Below are 27,872 nucleotides of genomic sequence, written 5' to 3'. Positions count from 1 at the left end.
CCATATTTGTTCATTGCCTGCATAAATTCATTACAAGTGGATGCAATTTTTTTGCATACTATCAGACCTTTGCACCCTTGTTGGACCCTTGACCCTTGAACCCAGGAAAAGATTACCAAAGGCCTACTTCGCAGTTTATCATAATATCATCCTGTATTCAAAATAACTTGGCTACAACATTTCAACTGCATGTGTGGATTCGTATGGAAGTGCCATCTCGTGGTGAAAATCGTAACTTTTGAGACATATATGCTTTGGGCTAGCCTAACCTCAAGATATTGCTTCAAAAATGGTTTTAAAACTTACCTGGCATCTTATCTAATAAAACATATTCACTTTATAAAAATATTTGTTGTCTTTCTTACTAAACTGGGCTTGGATAAGAAAAAAGGCGGAATTTTTAGCTCAAGGGTCGTCACGTGACCTTTGACCCCCCTACTGACCTGTAAAAAGGTCAGTTTGCATATTTCATGATTGGATCCAATGGAGCTTAACACGATGTTCATTTTGACACCTAGATCTCTTTTATAGGTCCATTAATAAGAGTGCATTTCAATTTTGAAGTTGCCCTTTCCCACTTTTTCGCCAGATAGTCCATACCGGCAAAATGAGAGAAAAGGGTTAACTCTGGCTAAATGCCCCGGGGGTGCCATTCAAGCAGTTCTGTTTTGGATACCCCATGGGATACCCCTTTCAGAAATACCAATGAAAGACTCTCTCATTTCATGCAGATAAATGACCTGGACTAACACAACAGTTTCAATGTTACAGGCATCAACGTTAAGAAACTGTGCTTCGTATAAGTGTTGTAGTTTGATTTTGATTGTTGTTCAACGCCGCACTCAGAAATATTCCAGCTTAATGACGGCGAGCGATATGAGCATCGATCCACGCAATTGGTTGTTGGTTGGTTGTTTTGTTGTTTAACGCTGCACTCAGCAATATTGCAGCTATATTACGGCGAGTCTGGACCAGAAATTCCATGGATTGATATCATGAGCATTGATCCACGGAATTGGGATCGACGACATGCATCAACCAAGTCAACGAGCCTGACCACCCTATCCCGTTTGTCGCCTCTCACGACAAGCGACGGCAAGCATGGGTTGCTGAAGACCTATACTAACCCGGATCTTAACGGGTCATAAGTGTTGTAAATGTTATGTTATTGAAATAAATTCATTGACAAAACCAAACCCTGATAACAGGAGACAGTTACACGTCGTAGGGTTGGTGTAATAACTTAATTAAAAATGTCAAAATAGGATGTGACCACCATTTGCGGCGCATTGAAGACACCAGATTATTGAAAACAGCCTGGTGGATGTTGTTCCAAATGTCAACCAAAGATCGACTCAGCTGTGTCCGGCTGGTTACCGTCTGGTTCTAGTCCTGTCGTAGTCTCGTATCTCCATCTAACCCCAAACATGTTCTATGGGTGACAGGTCATGAGAAACAGCCGGCCACTGCAGTACAGCAATGTTGTGTTGCCTTGAAAAGTTGAGTAAGGTTGAGTAATTCAAGAGTCACTAAGAACGTTTTCCTGGACACCTGTAGACCATGACACGGGCACGACAGTTGTCCAGATGAAACCTGGACTCATGTGTGAACAGCCATCTTCCCAAGGGAGTTAACTGACCATAAAAGCCAAGTGTCCACCCTTGACGAACTAGGCTGGAACTTCTGGGCTTGATCGTAGCGCCTACAGTGGCTTAAGAGTTATGTCAATTCTATGTCCCTCCTATTGACCAATCAGATTCCACTTCTCATATCATTTGCATTTGCTTTAAACAAAATGGCGGCCTACAGTCAAGACAATCTGATCGATAGGCAAGATCCATATTGTAATAAAACGGGTCTAACATCGCGCAGTGCATCACATCACGTGTGCACCTTGAAAAAAATCATGATTTTTTTTTAAAAGATCTGTTGACGCAGAGTTGTCGGTGCACATGGTTTGCAAATCCTGCAATCAACCGAAATCTGCACTACACTTTAACGAACCGGATGTCGATTTCGTTACGTGAATTTGATTGGACTATGCATAGACTCGTTAGTCCACCGAAAATATATCTCCATAATACTAGCCTAGTTCGGCAAGGATGGAAACTGGACTTTTAACATGAGTTAACTCCCTTGCTGGTGAACAGCATACTGCCCCAGAACTTTGGGGTCGGGTGCACCCTCCACCGGTTGTGTACGGGTCTGCCACAAATTGGCCTCAAACCAGAACTTGTCCGAGCTGTTAATGTGGCAGTTTGGTGTCGATTCCGTCGAAGCAACAACCGCTTCTTGACGTGACGTCACACGTGGACGACTGGCCCGGGAGTTTTGTCCTGTAGTAGATAACGTCTCCAAAGAGGTAATATTGTGTTTCGATGAACAATAAAATGTCTGGCAACTTCGTGTTTGACCATTCCTGTTTGCAGCATACCAACCATGTGTAGGCGTCGATTGTCATTGCGCAAGGGTTATTTACGTTCAAACAAAAGTGTTTTATGAGCACCCGATAGCTACGCAATCATTGTGTGCTGTTCACGTGAAAAACAGGTTTATGAGTATCATGCTCCCAACAAACCTACTAGCATCCTGATTGTGCACCATGCATTAACATGCAGTGCAAGTTGTGAATCCCGACCATGACGTTGATATGTCTTCATGAATATGAAAGTTGCATTATTTATTTCCAGTATCAATATATGTTTTATTGAATTTTATATAAGCAAAGTTTCTTTTTCCCGTTAGCATATATACTGCATTGACTTCAACGAATCTGTCTTGTGAAATTGAGTGAAATGCCCTCATAAATGTTCCCGAATTGTTGTCACGTTTTTGTTCACGTGACCAATCGTACACCCACGCCATTCACCCAAACTCCCCGAGACAATAAGAGATTTTTATCGAACCTTTTAATTCTGCCCTTGCAGCATGAATTCTCTGAATAAAACGGTGCGTTAATTAGTTAAACAATCAACCTTTGCTGGTTGAATACGATGTAGTTTTATGACTCCTGCAGTCAATGCCTTTCTCCCACCAAGGTTTGTACTAACGACAAGAATATCCATCACTGCTGCGAGAAAACACGAGTGATTTATTGAAGAGTGTAGTTCCAACAACCTCCGGTCTGGGGAGGTCAACGAACGCAGGACCATTTGATATTGGAAGGCAAATATTGATGGATATTGTCCAAACGTTTTTGTATATATTGCGTTTGTAAAAATAGCTTCAGTTTAATTGCCAGCCAACTATTTCAGCATGAAGACAGGTAAAGCCCAAATAGCCATGACTAACACTAGCATGATACTGGCTCCTGAATTTGCTTTTGGCTTCACGACAAACAATGTCAAATTAATAAGCTTTTTATTGATATTCAGATCAAAAGAGATACGTTTGACTCGCGTTCAGGCTCGTAACGGAAAACAGATATTGTTCGTCAATTCAAATGAGGAAGGAGTTTATATCTATATCACTTCTATAGGAACAGTTGGATTGTGAGCTTGTCCATTATCGTATCGAGACGGTAATAATTAAATTAACCACTGTATTGACTTGGCTAGCCTCAATCATTTACAGGCCATTTTTATATTACTGAGATTTAGAGGTTATTCCACGTGGCTATTTTGCATAATCGATATCCTATGTAAGACATACAAGTTGTGCCATACGAGCCAGGGCGTACCAGTTCATACCAACTAGTGAATGCTAATGCTCAACCCTCAATATATGTATGAGGAAGAATTCAATCTTCATGAGAAACCAATGAATGTGATATTTGACGGAGATTGTTGTGAGTATGATCTTTAATGGTTTTGTTTACATATGGTAAGACTATATACATTTCTCGGCGTGGATTACTGCAATAATGCATATGAGTCGTTAACAATAATCTCTCACTCTAGCATGTACAAGTGTCAACCATAATAATTCTAAACGTAAAACCATTCCTGGATATAGGAAATAATCATGAACATGTTAAACATTCCATCGAAACAAAAAAGAACATATCATCGGAACACATAAACACGAATTACATTAACTTCATTCCATTTACCGAATGCGGTTTTACCGTAACTCAGCTTCGACATGGCGAGTGAGACAACACGATTCGGATTTAACGACGTGTTCAAGATGATTTCACTCATATAACGACGTGTATGCATGCGCGCGTGTGTGACTGATTGTACTAGCACGAACTAATGTCGGTTTTATAGTGCTAGCTCACAGAGCTTACCATGTCGCAGTTTAACAGGAAACCCCACTCAGACACAGTATACTGAGACTGACTCAACCAGGTTATTTCCTTAACCATGAGCGCCAGGCAGTGCAACAAGTACCATATGGTAACGTATTTCGGTATGACGTGGACAGAGAATCGAATCACCGACCTTCCGCTCTCCGGACAGCTGCTAGCTGCTCTATCCAATACTACACGAAGTATTTTGCAATACGGAATATACGGCCTGTCGTATTGTCTGAATATGAGTCTATGATCAACGGCCCCTAATATCAGATGAAACCAAGCCATACAACATGGCGTACTTTATTAAGTTAAGCTTAATCAACAGTAAAAATGTAATTTTATTGAAACGTGTGGTTATTTTGTCAGAAAGGTTGTTCTGTTAACCACACCAATTCATCACATTGCAAGTTCCAATAATGTCTCCTTATCACTGTCACCTTGTCGGTGTGGGGAACAGCCATGTTGACGGCGCCAAACCGACAGTAATGGCTGATGAAATAGGGACACAGGCTTTATGTTCTGAGGTGTTTTGTAACTGACTAAAACCATATAGTAGCAGGAACATCACTTCATCGTAAAATTAGTAACTTTCAGCTGTTTTCTCCAATCTCCTTCACAGGCTTGAACTCGCCAAACGTTTCTGATTGGCTAAAATATATAATAGTGGATATAAATATAAGCACACAGTGAAGGGAGGGAAATTCAAAACCGTCAAAGGTAAGCCTGCTTGCAAAATGTTGGGGTTGACAAGGAAATCTACAGCATAATTAAGCATTTTGAAGCAGATTATCATTGAAGGTCTTGAATTTCCTTCCCCTCACTGTGCTGATATTATGATACACATTTTAACCAATCAGAAACGTTAGCTGAGTTCAAACCCGTGTTGCGCCGTAATTTCCGGCCACCTTTTTCTTGTTTACCTCGACGGCGAAGCTTAGGGTTAAGATTTGATGGTTGTTTTAAAATAAATACGAGGTGAGGTGACCACAGATGAACACGATTGTGTAGCATCCATTAGCATCACTCAATACCTATTTGTATGTCCCCTACGTTTTGGGGAGTATATGTTTATATCATCTGCTGACTTCACATCACATAGCCAACAAGACTCGATGAATCAATCGTCTCACGCGTTCTCCTCGTCTTAACTGAACATAGTTTGATATTATGAAGCCATAAGATTTCCTTAAATTCTCAGCCTGTGTGCGTCGATGGGAGCTACTGCTACAATTGGGTAATGCGGCTTGTGCATGAACCGGCTCAACTGTGCCGTTAAAACTCACACATTTTTTGCACATTTACTGGTATGCAGCTCGAGGCGGAACTATCTGTCGATCCGTCCGTTACGAATATGTACAAGATACCTCAGCAGAGTGAGTGAGTGAGTTGGGTTTAACGCCGCTTTTAACATTATTCCAGTTATATCACGGCGTGTCAGCTTAAAGTGGGAGGAAAGCCCGAAGTGATGCAGGTCTGAGATATTTAACACTTTGGTGAAACCCACGAGCACGGGTATGGTGCTGACAAACCTAGAAACATAATCGGGGTGAACCGGGATTCGCACCCACAATCATAGGTTTCTGGCGTGTCCAGGGGACGCTACTCTGCACAGCGAATCGCGGCGCCTTACACGACTGGGCCACCCGTGCCCCCATACCTCAGTAGAACTAAACTAAACAAGTGATATGATCTCAGGCCGACCAACATAGTTGAATATGATCCTATTGATGACTGGAGTGAACCTGGGGCAAAGTAATCACAACATCGTGGCAAGTCGCTTGTAATATCGACGTGCAGGGAGAACCCCCACATGTATACCGTGTGTTGGAGAGGGGAACCCTGAGTGAAATACATGCCCAAGCGATTTCAAACTAGGCATCATTTCTGTATAGAATACTGAAATGGGAAATGACTACATACATGTATTCCCACCTTAGTGAATGAGCTGTGTACATCGAATCGACATGTGTCTAGCTGTATAGCGGGACAACATTATGTAAATGATTAAACAATGGTCAACGAAGTACATTGAAAAATGACTGATTATGTATAAAATTAACAAGACATAATTAAAAAGATTGATCATATGAACTACAGTGATAAGTATTTATAACACGGGCTATAAGTAACATGTATCCTATAATGTTAATATACCGCTCAGTCATGGAAATATGGATTAACCCATGAAACTTCACAGATCTCAAGTGGTTTCCATGGTAATGACCTCGTTTCCAAGGTAGGAGTAGGTTATGGATATTAATTGCATGCAAACGGCAACAGATGTTGTAGTAGGTAATAGTTCCACACTGATTACTGCTGGACGTTTGAGAGTTGTAGCAAGTTAATGTCGATGATTAACTTTCGTAAAGAGAACGTGCTGAACCATTAATTACATCACATAAACAGGTATGGTGTTACTCTCCGATAACAGACAGGGAGAGATATATTGGGAGACTGTCGCTCCGGCAGGTTTCAGTGTGATCGGGAAGCGTGCCCAATTCACCATCTCACATCTCGGAACAGTTCATTTCCCACAAGCTGTTGAACGATAATCACGATACGTTTTCAATATGGTTTACAGATGTAGACACGCAGTATTGATTTATTGGGCTGTCTGTTGGACTTGCACATCTTTGTACAGCAACAGGCTGTTGATATGGAGCTGAAATGTGCATGACTCCGTTGAATCTTGCTCAGTAGACGCGTTGGCCAGTTCTGCTTCCAGAAGGGATAGTATTTACCCTTTAGTCATAATTATTCGACCAATAAATGCAACACGTATAGTACGTAATACCATTTACCCTGCGAAATTTTCCGCATACTCCTTTGATCCAGCTTGCTGGAATAATTTCGGAATAAGGCACTGCACGCATGGTGGGGGATTTCATACGATCGAGGCCTCATTCAATAAACTCGGAACAAATTAACCTTTTGTTCCCAGTGGTAACATATATATATGTTTATAAAACAGTATAATATGCTTGTCACAAGAGGCGACTAACGGGATCGGGTGGTCAGGCTCGCTGACTTGGCTGATGCATGTCATCGTATCTCAATTGCGTGGATAGATGCTCTTGATATCAATCACTGGATTGTCTGGTCCAGACTCGAGTATTTACAGACCGCCGTCATTTAGCTGGAATATTGCTGAGTGCGGTATTAAACAACAAACCAGACAACAGCTCCATATTTACTACTGGTCGGGGACCAATGTTGGTTTTATAGTGCTAGCTGACTTAGATACCACTCAAACTCAGACTGTTCTTATTTTATCCCCTTAATGCCGAGTACCAGGCAGTGTATGAATTTGTATTATCTTTAAACGTCTTTTGGTATGCCGCAGCCGGGGATCGAACCACAGACCGATCTCCGGGATGATATCAAATAGTGATGATACATCATGTTCGCGAACAGATGAGCGTATGCTTCCTTCCCAAAGTTGTACCCGTCCCAAACACATGAAAGGCAGTTGTCCACCTGATAAAACACGGTTACATTTTGTACAAGTCAAAATAGGGAATTGTCACTGATGTGTCTAACTTGGAATGCCCTAATGTTTAACTAAATCTTTGAACTAACAGCTTTGTTTAGCAATAGTCGTATGACTCCCTTTGAAAAGAGCACGCTCTATTATTCCTCAACAGTGACACCAAGGACGTGAGCTGCTTGAATATTGCTGCACAGAAATGGAAGTTGACTTCTTTTGGAAACAGTCTTGTGGATAAGTTTTCTGTCGCTATGAATCGTAATGCATATATGTAAATTTGGAAAAGAAGAGGCGGTTTCACTGGTCTCATATGTGTAACTCAGTAGGGTATTAGGTGGGTAATTCTGAAAGGGAATTGGCTATTTGACCAATATTGAACATGAGGTCATCGATATACCTGGATTTCGCCAATCGGAGCAGAAATTCCGATTCTTACGCATAATGAAACAGATCAACAAGAAGGAGAGGACAATTGATGCGCGTGGGATGACTAGTACAGGTTAGAACCGGGGTATAATGTATCCCCATCATCGTAAAATACGAGTAGATTGGGCAAGCTGTTAGCCCAAGTGGGTTGCGCCCGTGTCGGTGGAGGACAGTGGTCTGGTGGCTGAGGGCTCTGGAGAAAGGGACAATATCTTGGAGATCTGAGCGGGAGAATAAATCCCTTTTTCCCCGCTGCGAAGAAAAAAATCGCACGTTGTTCACGAGTTAAGGAAGATCTCGTGACACAGCACCTCTGCCCAATCGAACAACTGTGTTCTAGTAATTTTCAATTTGTTTTACCTCGCTTACCACGAAGATTGAAACATGAAGGTAAGATAAATTCGTTGTAGCAGGCTCAGTCAGGGTATATATGTGGTTTTATGCGTCCCTTGTAAGGTTTTATACCAGTCGCCTCCGGCTCCGGCTCGTTGTCGGAAACAATGCAGGACGCATAAAACCTCATTTTCCCCGACCCTTGGAGATCCGGATTAGAATTCGTCTTCAGCAACCCATTCTTTGTAAGAGACGACTAACGGGATCGGGTGGTCAGGCTCGTTGACACGTTGATGCACGTCATCGTATCCAAATTGCGTGGATCGATGCTCGTGATATCAGTCACTGGATTGTCTGGTCCAGACTCGATTATTTACAGACTGCCGTCATATAGCCGTAGTATTGCCGGGTGCGGCGTTAAACAAACAAACATATGCACCAAGTGATACTGTTACAACTAATGATTCCTTTTGCCCAGCACACCATGTTGACCCTTACTTTCCCTAGACGGGTGGTAGAATGGACCCGGTTCTATCAATTGGATGGTTTCGTCATGTCCAGTGGAAAACCTGAACGAAAAATGCCACACCAAAGGATTTTTTACTATGAAGTAGTACACTCGTTTTTAAGTTTATATAAATTTGTCTATGTCAGAATGCGGTGGCTGGTGTAAGTCTGGTGATACGGACCGCTGCATTCTATTTTTCATTTGCTAAAAAGCCATGGGCAGAACCAGCCTGTCATATCTTCTTTAAGTAACAGCAACTCTTCATATCTTTATTTCTGGGTTAGAATTGGTCTTCAGCAAGCCATGCTTGCCGTAAGAAGCGACCATGCTTGTTGTAAGAGGCGACTAACTGGATCGGGTGGTCATACTCGGTGACTTGGTTGATGCACGTAGTCGTATCTCAATTGCTTTAATTGATGAACTTGATATCAATCACTGGATTGTTGGTCCAGACTCCATTTTGTTTACAGACCGCCGTCATATAGCTGGAATATTGAACAGTTGATTTGAGAGGGTTGTGATAACAAACGACAGTTGATTAGAGAGGGTTGTGATAGAAAGAAACGACAGTTAGTTTGAAAGGGTAGTGATAGAGACAAACGACAGTTGGTTTGAACAGGTTGGGATAGAGACAAACGACAGTTAATTTCAGAGGGTTTTGTTAAGAGACAAACGACAGTTGGTTTGAGAGGATTGTGATACAGACAAGCAACAGTTGGTTTGAACGGGTTGTGATAGAGGCAAACGACAGTGGGTTTGAACGGGTTAGGATAGAGACAAACGACAGTTGATTTCAGAGGGTTGTGACAGACAATCGACAGTTGATTTCAGAGGATTGTGATAGAGACAAACGACAGTTTGTTTGAACGGGTTGGGATAGAGACAAACGACAGTTGATTTCAGAGGGTTGTGATTGAGACAAACGACAGTTGGTATTGACGGGTAGTGATAGAGACAAACGACAGATGATTTCAGTGGGTTGTGACAGAGACAAACGACAGTTGATTTCAGAGGGTTTGGATAGAGACAAACAACAGTTGATTTCAGAGGGTTGTGATAGAGACAAACGACAGCTGGTTTGAGAGGATTTTTATAGAGACAATCAACAGTTGGTTTGAAAGGGTAGTGATAGAGACAAACAACAGTTGGTTTGATACGTTAGTGATAGAGACAATCAACAGTTGGTTTGAAAGGGTAGTGATAGAGACAAACAACTGTTGGTTTCAGAGGGTTGTGACAGGGACAAACGACAGTTGGTTTGAGAGGATTGTGATAGAGACGAGCAACAGTTGGTTTGAAAGGGTAGTGATAGAGACAAACGACAGTTGGTTTGAACGGGTTGGGATAGAGACAAACGACAGTTGATTTCAGAAGGGTTGTGATTGAGACAAACGACAGTTGATTTCAGTGGGTTGTGACAGAGACAAACGACAGCTGATTTCAGAGGATTCTGACAGAGAAAAACGACATTTGGTTTGAACGGGTTGGGATAGAGACAAACAACAGTTGATTTCAGAGGATTATGATAAGCAAGGAACAGTTGGTTTGAACGGTTTAGGATAGAGACAAATAACAGTTGATTTCAAAGGATTATGATAAGCAAGGAACAGTTGGTTTGAACGGTTTAGGATAGAGACAAATAACAGTTGATTCCAAAGGATTATGATAAGCAAGCAACAGTTGGTTTGAAAAGGTAGTGATAGAGACAAACGATAGTTGATTTCAGAGGATTGTGATAGAGACAAACGACAGCTGGTTTGAGAGGATTTTTATAGAGACAATCAACAGTTGGTTTGAAAGGGTAGTGATAGAGACAAACAACAGTTGGTTTGAGACGTTAGTGATGGAGACAATCAACAGTTGGTTTGAAAGGGTAGTGATAGAGACAAACGACTGTTGGTTTCAGAGGGTTGTGACAGAGACAAACGACAGTTGGTTTGAGAGGATTGTGATAGAGACGAGCAACAGTTGGTTTGAAAAGGTAGTGATAGAGACAAACGACAGTTGGTTTGAACGGGTTGGGATAGAGACAAACGACAGTTGATTTCAGAAGGGTTGTGATTGAGACAAACGACAGCTGGTTTGAGAGGATTTTTATAGAGACAATCAACAGTTGGTTTGAAAGGGTAGTGATAGAGACAAACAACAGTTGGTTTGAGACGTTAGTGATGGAGACAATCAACAGTTGGTTTGAAAGGGTAGTGATAGAGACAAACGACAGTTGGTTTCAGAGGGTTGTGATAGAGACAAACGACAGGTGATTAGAGAGGGTTGTGATAGAGACAAACGATAGCTGATTTCAGAGGGCTGTGATTGAGACAAACGACAGTTGGTTTGGACGGGTAGTGATAGATACAAAGGACAGTTGATTTCAGGGTGTTGTGACATAGAGAAACGACAGTTGGTTTGAGAGGATTGTGATAGAGACAAACGACAGATGTTTGGAGAGGATTGTGATAGAGACAAACGACAGTTTGTTTCAGAGGGTTGTGATAAGAGAGAAACGACAGTTGGTTTGAACGGGTTAGGATAGAGACAAACGACAGTTGATTTCAGAGGATAATGATAGAGACAAGCAGCAGATGGTTTGAAAGGGTTGTGATTGAGACAAACGACAGTTGGTTTCAGAGGGTTGTGATAGAGACAAATGACAGGTGATTTCAGAGGGTTGTGATTGAGACGAACGACAGTTGGTTTGGACGGGTAGTGATAGATACAAAGGACAGTTGATTTCAGGGTGTTGTGACATAGAGAAACGACAGTTGGTTTGAGAGGATTGTGATAGAGACAAACGACAGTTGGTTTGAGAGGATTGTGATAAGAGAGAAACGACAGTTGGTTTGAACGGGTTAGGATAGAGACAAACGACAGTTGATTTCAGAGGATTATGATAGAGACAAGCAGCAGATGGTTTGAAAGGGTAGTGATAGAGACAAACGATAGTTGATTTGAGAGGATTGTGATAGAGACAAACGACAGTTTGTTTGAGAGGATTGTGATAGAGACAAACAACAGTTTTTTTTAACGGGTTGGGATAGAGACAAACGGCAGTTGGTTGGAGAGGATTGTGATAGAGACAAGCAATAGTTGGTTTGAAAGGGTAGTGATAGAGACAATCAACAGTTGGTTTGAAAGGGTAGTGATAGAGACAAACGACTGTTGGTTTCAGAGGGTTGTGACAGAGACAAACGACAGTTGGTTTGAGAGGATTGTGATAGAGACGAGCAACAGTTGGTTTGAAAGGGCAGTGATAGAGACAAACGACAGTTGGTTTGAACGGGTTGGGATAGAGACAAACGACAGTTGATTTCAGAAGGGTTGTGATTGAGACAAACGACAGTTGGTTTCGGAGGGTTGTGATAGAGACAAACGACAGGTGATTAGAGAGGGTTGTGATAGAGACAAGCAACAGTTGGTTTGAAAGGGTAGTGATAGAGACAAACAACAGCTGGTTTGAGAGGGTAGTGATAGAGACAAACAACAGTTTTTTTTAACGGGTTGGGATAGAGACAAACGGCAGTTGGTTGGAGAGGATTGTTATAGAGACAAGCAACAGTTGGTTTGAAAGGGTAGTGATAGAGACAAACGACAGTTGGTTTTAGAGGGTTGTGATTGAGATAAACGACAGTTGGTTTGAGAGGATTGTGATAGAGACGAGCAACAGTTGGTTTGAAGGGTATTGATAGAGACAAACGACAGTTGGTTTGAACGGGGTTGGGATAGAGACAAACGACAGTTGATTTCAGAAGGGTTGTGATTGAGACAAACGACAGTTGGTTTCAGAGGGTTGTGATAGAGACAAACGACAGGTGATTAGAGAGGGTTGTGATAGAGACAAACGATAGTTGATTTGAGAGGGTTGTGATAGAGACAAACGACAGGTGATTTCAGAGGGTTGTGATTGAGACAAACGACAGTTGGTTGGAGAGGATTGGACTGGTAGTGATAGATACAAAGGACAGTTGATTTCAGGTTGTTGTGACATAGAGAAACGACAGTTGGTTTGAGAGGATTGTGATAGAGACAAACGACAGTTGTTTTGAGAGGGTTTTGACAGAGACAAGGAACAGTTGGTTTGAAAGGGTAGTGATAGAGACAAACGACAGCTGGTTTGAGAGGGTAGTGATAGAGACAAACATCAGTTTTTTTTAAGGGGTTGGGATAGAGACAAACGGCAGTTGATTTCAGAGGGTTGTGACAGAGACAAACGACAGTTGGTTGGAGAGGATTGTCATAGAGACAAGCAACAGTTGGTTTGAAAGGGTAGTGATAGAGACAAACGACAGTTGGTTTTAGAGGGTTGTGATTGAGATAAACGACAGTTGGTTTCAGAGGGTTGTGACAGAGACAAACGACAGTTGGTTTGAGAGGATTGTGATAGAGACAAGCAACAGTTGGTTTGAAAGGGTAGTGATAGAGACAAACGACAGTTGGTTTTAGAGGGTTGTGATTGAGACAAACGACAGTTGGTTTGAATGGGTAGTGATAGAGACAAACGACAGTTGGGTTGAACAGGGTTGGGATAGAGACAAACGACAGTTGGTTTGAATGGGTAAGGATAGAGACAAACGACAGTTGATTTCAGAGGATTATGATAGAGACAAGGAACAGTTGGTTTGAAAGGAAAGTGAAAGCGATAAACGACAGTTTATTTGAGAGGGTTGTGATAGGGACATGCGACAGTCACAGGAAAAAAAGTGTAGGTTTCCGTTTCTCAGAAACCTTCCGGATACGTACCCATTTTGGTTCCGGCCCGGATACCTTCCTGAAAATTTTGGGGTGCATTTTGTTCATTTAAGTGACATTTAGAGACAAACGACAGTTGGTTTGAGAGGGTAGTGAGAGAGACAAACGTCAGTTGGTTTGAACGGGTTGGGATAGAGAGAAATGACACTTGGTTTCAGAGGGTTGTGATAAGAGAGAAACGACTGTTGGTTTGAACCGGTTAGGATAGAGACAAACGACAGTTGATTTCAGAGGATTGTGACAGAGACAAACAACAGTTGGTTTGAGAGGATTGTGATAGAGACAATCGACAGTTGATTAGAGAGGGTAGTGATAGAGACCAAGGACAGTTGGTTTGAAAGGGAAGTGAAAGCGACAAACGACAGTTGATTTGAGAGGATTGAGATAGGGACAAGCGACAGTCACAGGAAACCTTCCGGATACCTACCCATTTTGGATCCGGCCCGCATACCTTCCCAAAAAATGACAAAATTTGGGGGGGTGCATTTTGTTCATTTAAGTGTGAAACACCAAAAAAGATAATCTTGAAAATACCAAGAAATTTTTACAAACCTGTAGAGGTTATGCATTCTCTGATGAAGTCCTCCTTTGGGCACTTATTGCATTTTCCTTGCTCCTGAAAATCTACATGACATAGTTGTAACCATTTTCCTTAATAAAAAATGTTACCACACAAAAAAATTCGTTTTTGTATGATATATGACCACCCTTACGGCGCCTCACACCCCACGGCGCCTCACGCCAGGGGGAGCAACTCTCACCCAAATCACTTTCCATATGTCAAATGCTGACGGAATGTGGGGAGTTGGGTGGCCGTGCCCCAAGGAGGATGTCATCAAAGAATTCATCACCTCTACAGGTTTGTAAAATTCTCTTTCAGATTAAATCCTCCTTGAGGCACTTATTGCATCAAGACAGACTCCCAAAGATAATCTAGGAAGTGGCATCCGTCAGCAACAGGCGTAAATAAATACATCGTATTTGATTATTGAACAGAATAAAATATAGAGTTCAATAAAAGGAACCAACCTTATCGTGAGGCACCACCGTCGAAAGGCGGGGGCTAGAGACAGGGCGTGGTCGACCATATATTGTGATAAGGCCTGTTTTTTGCGGCTTGTCATAAGTTGAGAACTCGAAACACCACCCACCCGCCCCCACACTTTTTTGAACAAGTGATATAGGGGCGTAGATCACGAGAGACTATAACCCGCGCTGAGCTAGGCCAGAGGGTCCCCGAGGATCGAAGGAGTGTGTGTGCAAAATACGAGTATTATCGAGTACAAAAGACCGCAGAAGATAAAATCCGGACCATTACTGAGCAGTATAACTGGAGGACTGTCTAAAATCTCGAATGCTCAATCGGCTAGAGATTAGAACTTTGCCCAGTTTGGAGAACTGACTGACCAAACCGAGCATGCTCGTTGCGTGTTTGTCGAGTTGGTAATGTTTGACGAACGTGCTCGGCTGGCTCCAAATAGCCGCGGAGCAGATCTCCTCAATGGGCAGAGCCGCGGCATACGCTTGTGACGTAGCCACTGCTCTAACCGAATGAGCCTTCAACCTGGTAGGGGGGTCCCTACCTGTAAGCTTATACGCTGTACAAATGGTTGAAACTATCCACCTCGAGATAGATTGTTTGCTCGCAGGTGAGCCAGCCTTCCTACCGCCGTAAATAGTTGGTTATCCTTACGGATACCCATAGTTCTGCTGATATAGGCCTTGAGGGTCCTGCGGACATCCAAGACATTAGCATGTCTTGCAGTGATCCCCGAGGAGGAAGGCTCTGAAAGAGCAGGTAGCTCAATAGGAGCCGTTCAAGTGGAAGGTGTGTGCGACCTTAGGACGGTAAGAGTCCGGTAGTCGATAACTGACTCTGTCCCGGTGGAAGACAGTTATTTCGGGATCGGCTGACATAACACGAATGTCGCCTACCCGTCTGCCGGACGTTACCGCCACAAGGAACGCCGTCTTCCAGCTCAACAGCTGAAGAGAGAGAGACGACAGATCCCGAAAGGAAGGACCGGACAGCCAATCAAGAACGATTGACAAGTCCCAAGGGGGACTGATCCGCTGGACTGGCGGTCGGATCCTGTCCACACCTGCTAAAGAGCGCTGCAATAATGGGTGTGCACCCAGAAGTGCCCCGTCGACAGGGACGTGAAAAGCTGCGATAGCTGTAGAGTACCCTTGGACTGTTGATGCGGCCAGGCCGTCATCTAGTCGCGACTGGAGAAAATCAAGCACGGCTACGACATCTGCAGAAAATCTGCAATCCCTCTATCGACACACCAGCGCGCATAGCAGGTCTATCTATCCTCGTACTGAACGTTTGTCGAATCCCCCCGCGAAGCCAGTATTGTGTCTGCAACTCGTGCAGGAATACCGCTCTTCTGGAGGCGATTCCTGACAGTGGCCAAGCCACCCATTGAATCCTGGGATTCGGGTGGAGGGTTCCGTTCTGGGATAGGAGGTCCGGTCGTAAAGGTAATATAACAGGAGGCTGAGCCAAAAACCTGAGTATTACGCAAACAGATCCACCTGTAACGACCTGTATAACAGGGAGAAAATCCCGAATATCCCCGGGTCGAGCCTCCACTCGTGAGGAGCGAGGATGCGGCGAGACAGAGCATCCGCACGGACGTTGACCACCCCCGGGAGATAAACAGGTAGCACCCTGATATCGTGAGAGTCGCATCATAGTAAGAACTGCCACGTCTCTTGGCAAGCGACGAAGACGCCGTTCCCCCCTGCTTCCGGATGTAATTCATAGACGTTTGGTTGTCCATCTCTAGACGAACCACTTGGCCACGAAGCAGATCCGGGATTGGTTGGAACACCAACCTGACCGCTCTCAGTTCTAACACATTGATATGCAGTTTGATCTCCTGCTGGGACCATAGTCCCGAGGCAGTGTGATCATTCAGAACGCCTCCGCAACCGGAGAGGGACGCGTCTGTTTGAACTGTGAGAGACGGAACGGGAGTGTCGAGGGGGAGCCCCCGGGACAGATTCCTGACCTCAGTCCACCACTGAAGGTGTGTAATGAGCCAATATGGAGTCTCGAGCACAGTCTCGAGATCTTCCGAGTTCGCCAAAAGTCGACGGAGTGCTTGTTGAATGGGACTCATTCTCAAGCGCGCCCGCCAGACCACATCCACTGTCGCCGCCATGTTGCCCAGTAACTGGTGTACGAGCAGTGTGACTTGCGCATAAGGAACTTGATATCTTGTGACAGAGATACACGTCCTCTCACCATGTTGAAATTCGCCCCTAGGAAGACTAGATTCTGAGTAGGGCTCAGATCTGACTTCTTGAGATTGACTATCCACCCTAGAGTGATCAGAATGTTTCTTGTGTAGCTATCTGACTCAGGGATTGCGATAGAGTTCTGGAAGTTGAGTATTTAGATTGCGATAGAGTTCTGGAAGTCGAGTATTTAGATACCGACATCCATCATCTGCGCTTATTGCTTGACCTTAGTCAAGTTGGGGGTCTCCGACTCTGGCATGGGCGCAGCCACCTGAGGCAGTACCTGGACAATCCTGTCCCGCACGTGCCTCTGCACCCGGCCCGAAGCCGAGATGCCGGGAGTTCAAGGGAACCCACCTGGCACTTATATAGCGACGTGCATGCACGTGTATGTGTGTGTGTGGCTGCTTGTACTAGTCCGGACTGATGCCGGTTTATAGTGCTAGCTCACTGAGATACCATGCCGCAGTTTAACATGAATACCCCACTCAGACACAGTATACTGACTCCGAGCCGACCAGTCCTTGTTTTAGCCCCTTAATGCCGAGCGCCAGACAGGGTAACAACAAGTACAATCTTTTAACGTCTGTTTGTATGACGCGGCCCGGGATCGAACCCTGGACCTTCCGCTCTCCGGGCGGACGCTCTACCACAAGACCACGGAGGCGGTCCACTGGTTTAGGTATCCACTAGTGGAAGCCTCGGCCTCTGAAGAGGCGTCTGGCTCCGCTAGGGACAATTGTGCGTCGGTAGTGCCAGGCCGGCGCCTGCCACCCCTCCGCTGGGGAGCGACCTCGAGCCAGAGCCGAAGCTCGGTCTCGGATCGTCCCCGAGACCAAGGGAACCAACCTGGCTCCGGGCTAGGTATCCACTAGTGGAAGCCTCAGCCTCGGAAGAGGCGTCTGCCTCCGCTAGGGAAAATTGTGCGTCGGTAGTGCATGGGCCGGCGCCCGACACCCCTCAGCTGGGAAGTGACCTCGAGCCGGAGCCGAAGCCCGGTCTCGGATCGTCTATGAGTGTGATATAAAGATCGAATAGATACGTGCATAAATTGTGAAACTAGAAGCAAAGGCGTAATGTAGAATGCGATTTGTAACGCGATACTAATAGCGATGTCGTAGTATAATTATAACACCAAAGGGCGTGTTACACGCTATGGTGTAAAACCCGTGAAAAAAAGGTAAGTGTAATTTATAAATTAACACACCACCTTGGGTTTTTGTAAAGGAAAAAATTGTAGACCAATGCTGTATGATATAACCAAACCCCAAGCCGTTTCTAATGTATCAGCCCTTGGAACTACAATATGGAAGCCATTACGGCAATTTGAATTCAAAAGTACCGTGCACGTGGCGTATAATTACAACTCTATAACTTTACAATGCGAGGTGTTACACCTTTGCAATGAAAGAAATGTACCATACATACAGTTTGGTCAGCCATAGTTCTTGTCGAACGATAGATTCTCTTATTTTGTCTTGTGTGAAAAATCAGCACATCTGTCTCTTACAGATAACATAAGGAAAGTGATTTGGGTGAGAGTTGCTCCCCCTGGCGTGAGGCGCCGTGGGGTGTGAGGCGCCGTAAGGGTGGTCATATATCATACAAAAACGAATTTTTTTTGTGTGGTAACATTTTTTATTAAGGAAAGTGGTTACAACTATGTCATGTAGATTTTCTGGAGCAAGGAAAATGCAATAAGTGCCCCAAGGAGGATTTAATCTGAAGAGAATTGAAGGTTGCTGAAGGTATCTGGAAGGTTTCCGGATGCAAATTTTCTTCATGTCTTGTTTCTGGTTATTAATGTTAGCCTGTGCATATGAGATAGCTGTTGTAATATTCTGTGTTATTTTAGTTGTAAATATCCTCCTAAAACTGAGATCTGTGGGCATGCATTGTTCACAAGATCGATTAGCGACATGGGTACAAATGTGTGAAGTTTATTGCTGGTGTCACCCATATTGTTGCAATATTGCTAAAAGTGGCATAACACCATTCTCACTCAGAAAAAATGGAAAGTCATTGGCTATGTGCTTTGGCATTTGGCCCTGGTGAGATTAAAAGATTAGTTTGGAAAGGTATCAGTACTTGTTATATCTGGACAGTGTAGTTTCATGGGAGTACGAAACAGAATACAATTGTCCCAAATTGGTGCATAAGACTAAAGGCATCCATAGAAAACACCTAAATAAAGTACAGAAAAATATATCAATGTCATTTGTCTACTAACGTGGAACTACAACTTTTGTTAAGTGAGCTGTATTTATAGTAGGAAAACATTCTGGGCATTAGTATATTTTATATTTGTTCAGCACCTATGTTATGGCTAATCAGTATCATATTTCTTTATGCTTATGAAGCAAAACAAATAATGTTTTTGGAAAAAAAATCATATTTATTGATTATATGACATTTCATTGGTACATATCACAAATTGAAATTTGATCAAGCAAGAGAACTAGCATAAAGTAACCAGTGGTGTTTGCAAGAACTTACAGAACAGACACTTCAATGCCATTTTCTAAATAAACAAATTAGTCAAATCTCAGAAGAATTTCATGGAAGAAGAATATGTAAAGTCAATTATGTTTCTGCAGTAAACCACAAAAGTCATTCAGATTTGTATAGTCAGTGTCGGCGTACACAATCTGGACATAGTCACAGTGCTTTGGCATAAATTCATTCAGACTTGATTAGTGTCATTAATAAAACCACCTACAGTCACACTGATGTGGCATTATTCATTCAGAATCATCACTTTCTGAGGTGAATCTGTTGGTTGTTATCGGGAGGATTGTTCATCATCCGGCAAGTCCCTTGTCTGACATGTCTGAGCAAGATCTTCTTAAATGTAGCTGGTGTCAGATTGTGAAATCCAGGTACCTGAAACAATTCATAACATCTTTAGAAACTTGTTATTCAAAAATTATGAAACATACATGTATATTTACAAATGTAAAAAGTTGTTTTCTCGAACAGTGAGGTATGGACAATTTATCTTGCAACTGATATTTAACCAATCTTTGACCATGTAAATAAGCCATTGCAAGCAGAAAAGTGTTAAGAAAATACAAAAATGTATCCAGTCTTCTAAAACAATACCTTAAGCGCCACAAGGTTCACCTGAATTTTGCTTGAATGTTTGTATTACATCAAAATATAAGGAAGGGTGAACAAGACAATGCAAAACTAAGTTACATAGGTTCTTATACATAAAAACAGAACTATTCATAATAATCAAAACTTTCAATCACACAGGTCATGTAAGTGATCTCAAAATACAACATAATGAGCGAGTGAGTTGGTATAGTTTCATGCAGCTTGTTAGCAATATTCCAGCTATGGGCTTCACACATTGTATCCATGTGGGGAATCAAACCCGGGTTACAGAGAACATTTTAGCCACTAGGCTACCCTAGCACACCATAAACTAAAGAAAGTACATTAGGATTTCAGACAATAGATATTCTCACCAAATTCATTCATTCATTATTGGAAGCTATATTGAAATTCCAATTTTGACAAATTAGGATGAGACTGTAGAAGTATTTATCTAAGTTATTATGGATATTTAATATCTACCGTTAATTGGTAGTAGGACATAGACAGTGATAAGAAATTCAACTGAAAAGCACAATCTGTACCATCAACTAAAAACTATGTATATTACATTAAAGGGGCCGGTCATGTATTACCGGTATGTTCTCATTCATTTCTGACACTACCCTCCCTGAAAGAAAATGCAAAGCACTTTATATTTTATTGTCCTTTTTTCATAACCCTTTTTACATGACCGGCCCCTCCCCTAGAGACCCTCACAGTTTTGGGGGACCCTCCCTGTTTGTTCTGATCTGAATTAAAATATTCATGGCAATATTCTTGACTAAAATCATCATCATATTTTTATCATATCTTATCATATCCTATCTTTTTTGAAAAATAACTTAATGAAGATTAACAATAACATGCAAATCTGCCAAAAATATTGGTCTGGCAAAGTTTAAATTAATTGTAATTACTGTTATAAAGTTTTGGATCCATCGTCTGTTTCTAAATACAGTGAAACCCAACTTTGACTTGCGTGACATTATTGAATCATCTACCCAATGTTCTTTATGCATTGATATGCATCTACACAGAGTGGTCAAAGTCCTTGTCTGACACATAGTGTGCTACAAGGGAGACATCTGTTTGTGTCCAGCCAAACTGTCTGATAATCTCAAGGGCTGCCTTGGTAGCATCAAGGGATGTAGCTAATCCTAAATAAACATAAAACAAGTGACATCATCTCTTCTACAGAACACATGATCAAAGCCTGCCCCACCTTTGATGTTTATTACCTTGCTACTCTAAAAACAGCTAATTAGCAAAATGAACTCAATGTCAACTCATTGTGGACTAGGGATTAACAGGGCAATTAGTGTCGGGTGGGTATTAGTACTTGCAATTGTCTGTTAATTACTTTATTGAGTAGTGACGGCTTAGTCAGTTGTGCATTTACAACCACGCTGACTGCTATTCAACTTGTCAAGTCAGTTTACTATGCTTCTGGGGACCAAGGAAATGTATCTTGCTTGATTACAGTTTTTTCTACTCTATCAGATATATAATAATGACAGTTTTGATGTGCATTTCTTTGATTATCACTAGGATGATTAGTAGTGATGGTATTTGAAATAGACACTATTTATTCCAAAAGAGGAATAGGGTTGGTGAAGAGGCAAAGCTTATTTGAACACAAAGACATGTAACAATTAATAAACAGAAACTGTAAAAAACAGAATAACTGTTTAGATTAACCGTGCCTACAGTTAAAACTATCAGGATGCAAATTTTCAAAGTCATATCTTTTCACAACTCAGATCAGGTTGTAGTGATTTAAGTTCACATAAAACTTGCTAATTACAAATGACCCATCCCGCACTTGTGGCGCTTACTATGATTTGGTTTGGTTTGTTGTTTTATGCCGCACTCAGCGATATTCCGGCTATATGTAATTAATCGAGTCTGGACCAGACAGTCCAGTGATTGACATCATGAGCATCGACCCACACAATTGGGATCAATGACATGCTTCAACCAAGTCACCAAGCCCGACCGCAACCCGATCCCATTAGTCAACTCTTTAGACAAGCATAGTTGCCTGTTACGGCAAGTATTGGGTTACTTTATATTTGTGTGTCCAAAATACGCCATTATTAGAAATAATATGTATCATTATACACATGATATAAAAATGGCTTAATATGGTAATGTTGAAAATTATGTACAGGAAAACATTGAAAGAAACCATCAATACATGCATTTATGTCAGAATCTGTTAGATTTAATCAATATGGTTTCATACTTGAATTATCTACTTACAATTTAATAACTACATTATTGCTTAACTGATAGTATTGAACTTTATTGTAATTAATACTTTTTGTGTATTTGATTAGCATATAGATAGGCAATCAGATTGTTTGCAAATCCATTACATTTTGAAATAAATATGTTCAAAACACATGTAGTAGTACATATTATTAAGAAGATGGCAATTGTTATGACATGAAAAGATGTAATGTGTAGGATCCTCAAAATGGTATCCACAACGGCAGATAGTAGAAACATGTTGTGTTTGTTGTTTAACGCCACACTCAACAATATTCCAGCCATATGACAGTGATCTGTAAATAATCGAGTCTGTACCAGATGACCCAGTGATTGACAATATGGGCATTGATCTAAGCAATTGGAGCAGAATCGTGAATTTAACCTAACGAAGGAGTAAGTATATACTCCGAAATGTTGTGATCCTCATGATAAAAAGGTTGACATCAATACATTTACTCCTTATGAGTATCACTTGTAAATAACTTTCATAGACTTCAGGAGTATATCTGTGATATATGTGTGCACTTAAATAAATCACTGCATCCTTATCTGAGGCAGGAATAGATAATGTGACAGAAACCATAGTCAAATTTATAGCTAAATACAGGTATTTGAAGATTTTCAGTTGTGGCGACTCTTTCAGTGAAACCCATACAGTATTTGATTTGTAATAGTAAACTGTTCTAGTATTTTCTGTCTGTAGCTGTAAAGAAGTTCCGAAATTGTAGTGAGCACCTGCTCAGACATTAGGAGAAACAAGATGACATAGATATTGACCCATTTGTAAAATTTACAGCCTGAAGTATGTTTGTTGCCACATATCAATAAATAAGTTCCATATTGGTTGATTTATTTGTTGTAATGTAAGGTCAGAAATAGCATCAGTTATTACTGACAATTATCTCTTGTAAAACCTTTCAACATGTTCGAATGATACATTGAAAGGCCACTGTGAATAATTGTGATCTGACAGCAACATGTTAGGATTCTTAAATACAGTTACAGATTGACATTGAGTACTTTAAACTTCAAAGCGTATAATATATTCACAATAAGTTAGCTGCGTCTGCCAATCAGAGTCGGCGAGTAAATTAGAGTAGGGGGCTACTTTCTAAGGTAAACTTGTTTTTCAAAACTATTTGTGTTTGTATGAGACGATGTGTGTTTAATTCCATAAAAGCATGTTATCACAATAAATTGAGTCGCGTATAGGATAAGTTGGGGTAGAGGCTAATTTCTAATGTCAACTTGTTTTAACATTTGACAATTATTGGTCTTTGCAAGTTATCAATCCAAGTTTAATTTCATTTATTTTACCAAGGTAAAAAAAATAAGGTGTCATTTTCGCCAAGTAATAATCCCCGTTTTCGCTTTCGGCGAGGGTTTTGCCAAACGTTGCAGTTTGCTAAGGTGTCGTTTTAGCTATAACCCGCTTATTGCACATTATAAGTTTCAATTTATAATCATTTTAACCACTGGAATAAGTAAGAAATAAAATAAAAAACTATAGAAAACAAAGGTGCTTTCATAAAAAAGCACTTGATATGAAATGCGCAGCTGCAGGCAATATTTAGTAAACAAATAATTAAAACTGTCAACATTGCTGGGCTTATGCAAAAACATAGCGTGTGGAGACGATATACCACTGAAAAGAGCATATATATGCACACCCAATGACCCCTGACATCACAAGGCATTGTTTTGCCAGTGTGTCAGGCAACAAAATATTACAAATTACATCACAGGGTATTGTGACCTGTTTGAAAAGTTTGTGGTACTGTATTCTAAAGGTAGGCCCAAGATTCTAGACAATCCAGTGATTGATATTTTGAACAACAATCCACACTGTCAGATGCCATGAACCAGGTCACCGAGCCTGATCACCCGATCTATTAAGTTATCTCTTATGGGTGAGGCGAAAATAGCACCTTGTTTTGGCAAAAAGGGCTACTAATTGTCGTTGTCTATTATCTGGAGAGACATTCTTGTGATATTGTTGGCAGAAAGGGGAGATATATATGAAATTTCTATAAAATAACTATTTATTTCGTACTTACTAAAATAAAAATGATATATATAGTATACCTGTAGTCCAATTTCTTGACATTTTCGCCAGACTCAGTTTCAGCTTGACATTGAGCTAATCTGAGTTGGTTGGTTTGTTGTTTAATGCCGCACTCGGCAATATTCGAGCTATGTGACGGCGGTCTGTAAATAATCGAGTCTTGACCAGACAATCCAGTGATTGATATCATGAGCATCGATCCACGCAATTGGGATCGATGACATGTATCAACCAAGTCAGCGAGCCTGACCACCCGATCCTGTTAGTCGCCTTTTACGACAAGCAGTCGCCTAATCTGAGTAAAGCAACTTATATCTTCAAAGCATCTTTCAATGATAAGTTTAGTTGCACCTCCCAATCAGAATCATGAGTAAATTTGAGTAGAGGCTAATTTCTAATGTGAACTGTTTTTAGGTGATTAACATTTCACAATTTTTTGTTTGCAAGATTAATTTCATTTATTTTACTTCAAAGTAATCAAAGCATGTTATATTTTCACAATAAGTTTAGTTGCATCTCCAAATCAGAGTCGGTGAGTAGAGGCTAGTTTCTTATGTAAACCTTTTGAACATTTCTCAGTTATTTGTGTTTACAAGTGACCATGCGAGTTTAATTTTATGTATTCGGGCATGTTCAGTACCAAGGTAATATAAATAACAAGGTGCTGTTTTCACCAGGCAATAGTAGCTGTTTTCGCTTTAGGCGAGGTGCCGTTTTCGCTTATAGTATAACCCTCTCTTACAACTAGCATAGGTTGATGGGGACCAATTCCAACCCGGAATCCCCACATGAGTGGGTATGGTTTTACGCTGCTTTTAGCAATATTCCAGCAATACCACAGCAAGGGACACCTGACATGGACTTCACACATTGTACCCATGACAGGAATCGAACCTTGGTCTTCAGCACTTCAACCACTAGGCTACCCCACCGCCAAAATTCCCAACATGATAAAGTTGTCATCATGGTATTCTTCAACAAGTTCAAGTGAAAATATTTATACCTTTCAAATGTCTTATCTTCCACTTCACTATGTTCACTGTTGCAAAACTTCTGTCATTTAATTTGTTCTTGATTCTTCACACCTGCAAAAGTAAGTTTAGTCTAAACCATTCTCACAAATTGGTGAGTATCACAGATTGATTTGTCGGTACGGTATGAAATAAGAAAATGGGTCACATTAGAGTATCTAGTTAAAGGAGTTAAAGTAAGCAAACATATTTCTACATCATATACGTGTACATTAGCAAGGATTAACATAAGTTAGGTACATTGCTTATCCTACAAAAATAAAATCACACATTTACTAACATATATAAAACCGAATAAGTGGCTTACAGATGATAAATGACTTTAATACGTGATCAATATTATTCACATATTAATACCTGAATCAGAGACCATATAACAGTCTATATAATATGGTCTTTGTCTGAATATGTCACGTCTTCAGCTCTCTGCATGACATCAGCTGCAATCGCCAATTTTGACGAGGTTGTGAAACATTTCTGCTGTAGGAATATTACGTCCGCTGGGATATCCCTTGTCACACTGCCTTATCTAGGCATGGTAAGCAAACACATATTCCATACACGACGTAGGTATACTTCCTAATACAACGGACTTACTTACTTACTTTTAAGATTTAACATGCGCTTTCCGACTGATGCGTATTTCGCACACGGGCCCGGCCAGGCCATTTAATGTGTTTCCGAAAGGGGCGAAAGTGGTCTGTGCAACCCAAGAGGGGGCTTTAGGGGTTGCTTATATAGAATTTGGGAATTTTGAGATTTGGAATAGATGCCGATGGGGTAGGGGAGGAGAACTAAGGGAGCTGGGTATGGTGGATGTTTGTGTGTTTATGTAATTTTGATTTGGTGGATTATAGTGTTTTTAGATGCGTTTTATTAGTTCCGTTTTGATTAAGAATACGCCTAAGGCCTTGAAGTTTTCTAGTTTATTTTGTGGGTTAAGTATTGCTTCTAGAGTGAGAGCCTTGTTTAGATTGAGGGTGGTTTGTAATGCGGTTCGATGTGTTAGGTAGTGTGTGCAGTAGATGAGTGCGTGTTCTGGGGTTTCTAGTTGTTTGCAGTGTGGGCAGTTACCTGTAGTATGTTTTTTATATTTTTTTTAGGTGGTTATTTAGGTTGGTGTGTCCTGTTTGGAGTTTAGTGATTACTCTGTCGATTTTTTTTGATGGATGGAGAATTTTTGGTTTGGTAAGTGGTTTGCTGAGTACTTTTTTGATTTGGCTATTTGAGTTTAGATATAGGTTATGCCATTTTTTGGTGATTTTTTGCTTATTTACACTTTTAATTTCTGATTTTGAGATGGGTAAGTTTAAGCTTATTTCTGGGATTTTGAGGGATAGTTTAGCTGCCTTATCGGTGTTTTCATTACCGTATATTCCTACGTGGGCGGGTATCCACAAGAAGGTTATTTGTTTGCCTGCGTTAGTTAGGTCGTTGGAGCTTTTAAGTATTAGATTTATTAATTTAGGTCGGTTTTTGGTATTTTTGTTTTGGAGGGCTTGCAGTCCACTTAGGGAGTCGGTAAGTATAAGGATTTTATTGTGGTTTTTGGATTCTTGACTATGGAGGGCTGAGGCCATGCCCATTAGTTCTGCCGTGAGTATTGATTGGTTGTTTGGGAGTCGGAAGGATTGTGTGGTTTTAGTTGGTTGTGTGGTATGGACTCCGAAACCTGTGTGTTTGGAGGTCGGATCTGAAGATCCGTCCGTGTAAATGTGACACCAATTTGGCCAATTTTCGTGTATGTATGCTAGTGTGGTGGTTTTAGCTATGTTTGGGTCGGTTTGTTTATTTATTTGGCTAGCTAGTGTTGTGTCTATTTTGGGTATTTTAAGTTTAGGGGTGAAGATATTTGATTGTTTGCAGTTTTGTTTAAGATTTTTAATTTGGTGTTCATTTAGGTAGTTTGTTATTCTTTGGGATATTGGGGTAAGTAAGGGGTGTTTACGAGCTAGAGCTTGGTTTTGGGGGCTGATATTTTGGTTTATTAAGTTTTAGATTAGAGGGTTTGATTGGGATGCGGCCCAGAAATTAAAGCTTAGCTGTTCCCTGCGTAGACTTAGTGGCATTTCTCCTGTTAAGGCCTGAAGTGAGGTGTAGGAGGTGCCATGTAATTAGTTTGAGAGCCTGATATTGTATTGAGTCAAGTTTTTTAGATAGAGAGTTGTTTAGGGTGTTGTATATGGCGCAGCCGTAGTCTAGTTTTGATCTAATTAGTGATATGTAGAGTGAGAGGAGGGTATCTTTGGAGGCTCCCCAGTTTGAGCCAGTTAGGCATCTTAGGGTGTTTAGGTCTTTACTGCATTTAGTTGTTAGGTTTTAGATGTGAGCATCCCAGGTGAGATGTTCATCGAAAATAAGTCCTAAAAATTTGGTTTGTTTTTGAAATTTGATTGTTTGGTTGTTTA

The 27,872-nt window shown here is 41.3% G+C and overlaps 1 protein-coding gene and 1 long non-coding RNA gene across 2 annotated transcripts in view; one reads left to right on the top strand and one right to left on the bottom strand.

The window, feature by feature from the left end:
- Positions 1-27,872, top strand: part of LOC124124273 (cholecystokinin receptor type A-like) — a 142,519-nt gene that overhangs the window by 4,134 nt on the left and 110,513 nt on the right. The window lies entirely within an intron of this gene.
- On the bottom strand, positions 19,431-26,008 carry LOC125378612. The gene is made up of 3 exons (XR_007220391.1): positions 25,822-26,008; positions 25,437-25,518; positions 19,431-19,875 (listed from the first exon to the last, which is right to left on the bottom strand). It is a non-coding gene; the product is annotated as an uncharacterized LOC125378612 (long non-coding RNA).

This window comes from Haliotis rufescens, unplaced genomic scaffold (assembly GCF_023055435.1).
Source record: "Haliotis rufescens isolate VD_foot unplaced genomic scaffold, xgHalRufe1.0.p SCAF_13, whole genome shotgun sequence".
In the NCBI taxonomy this organism is placed as follows: Eukaryota; Metazoa; Mollusca; class Gastropoda; order Lepetellida; family Haliotidae; genus Haliotis; species Haliotis rufescens.
The sequence above is the reverse complement of the archived record's forward strand: the minus strand, read 5'-3'. Positions and strand labels throughout refer to the sequence as shown.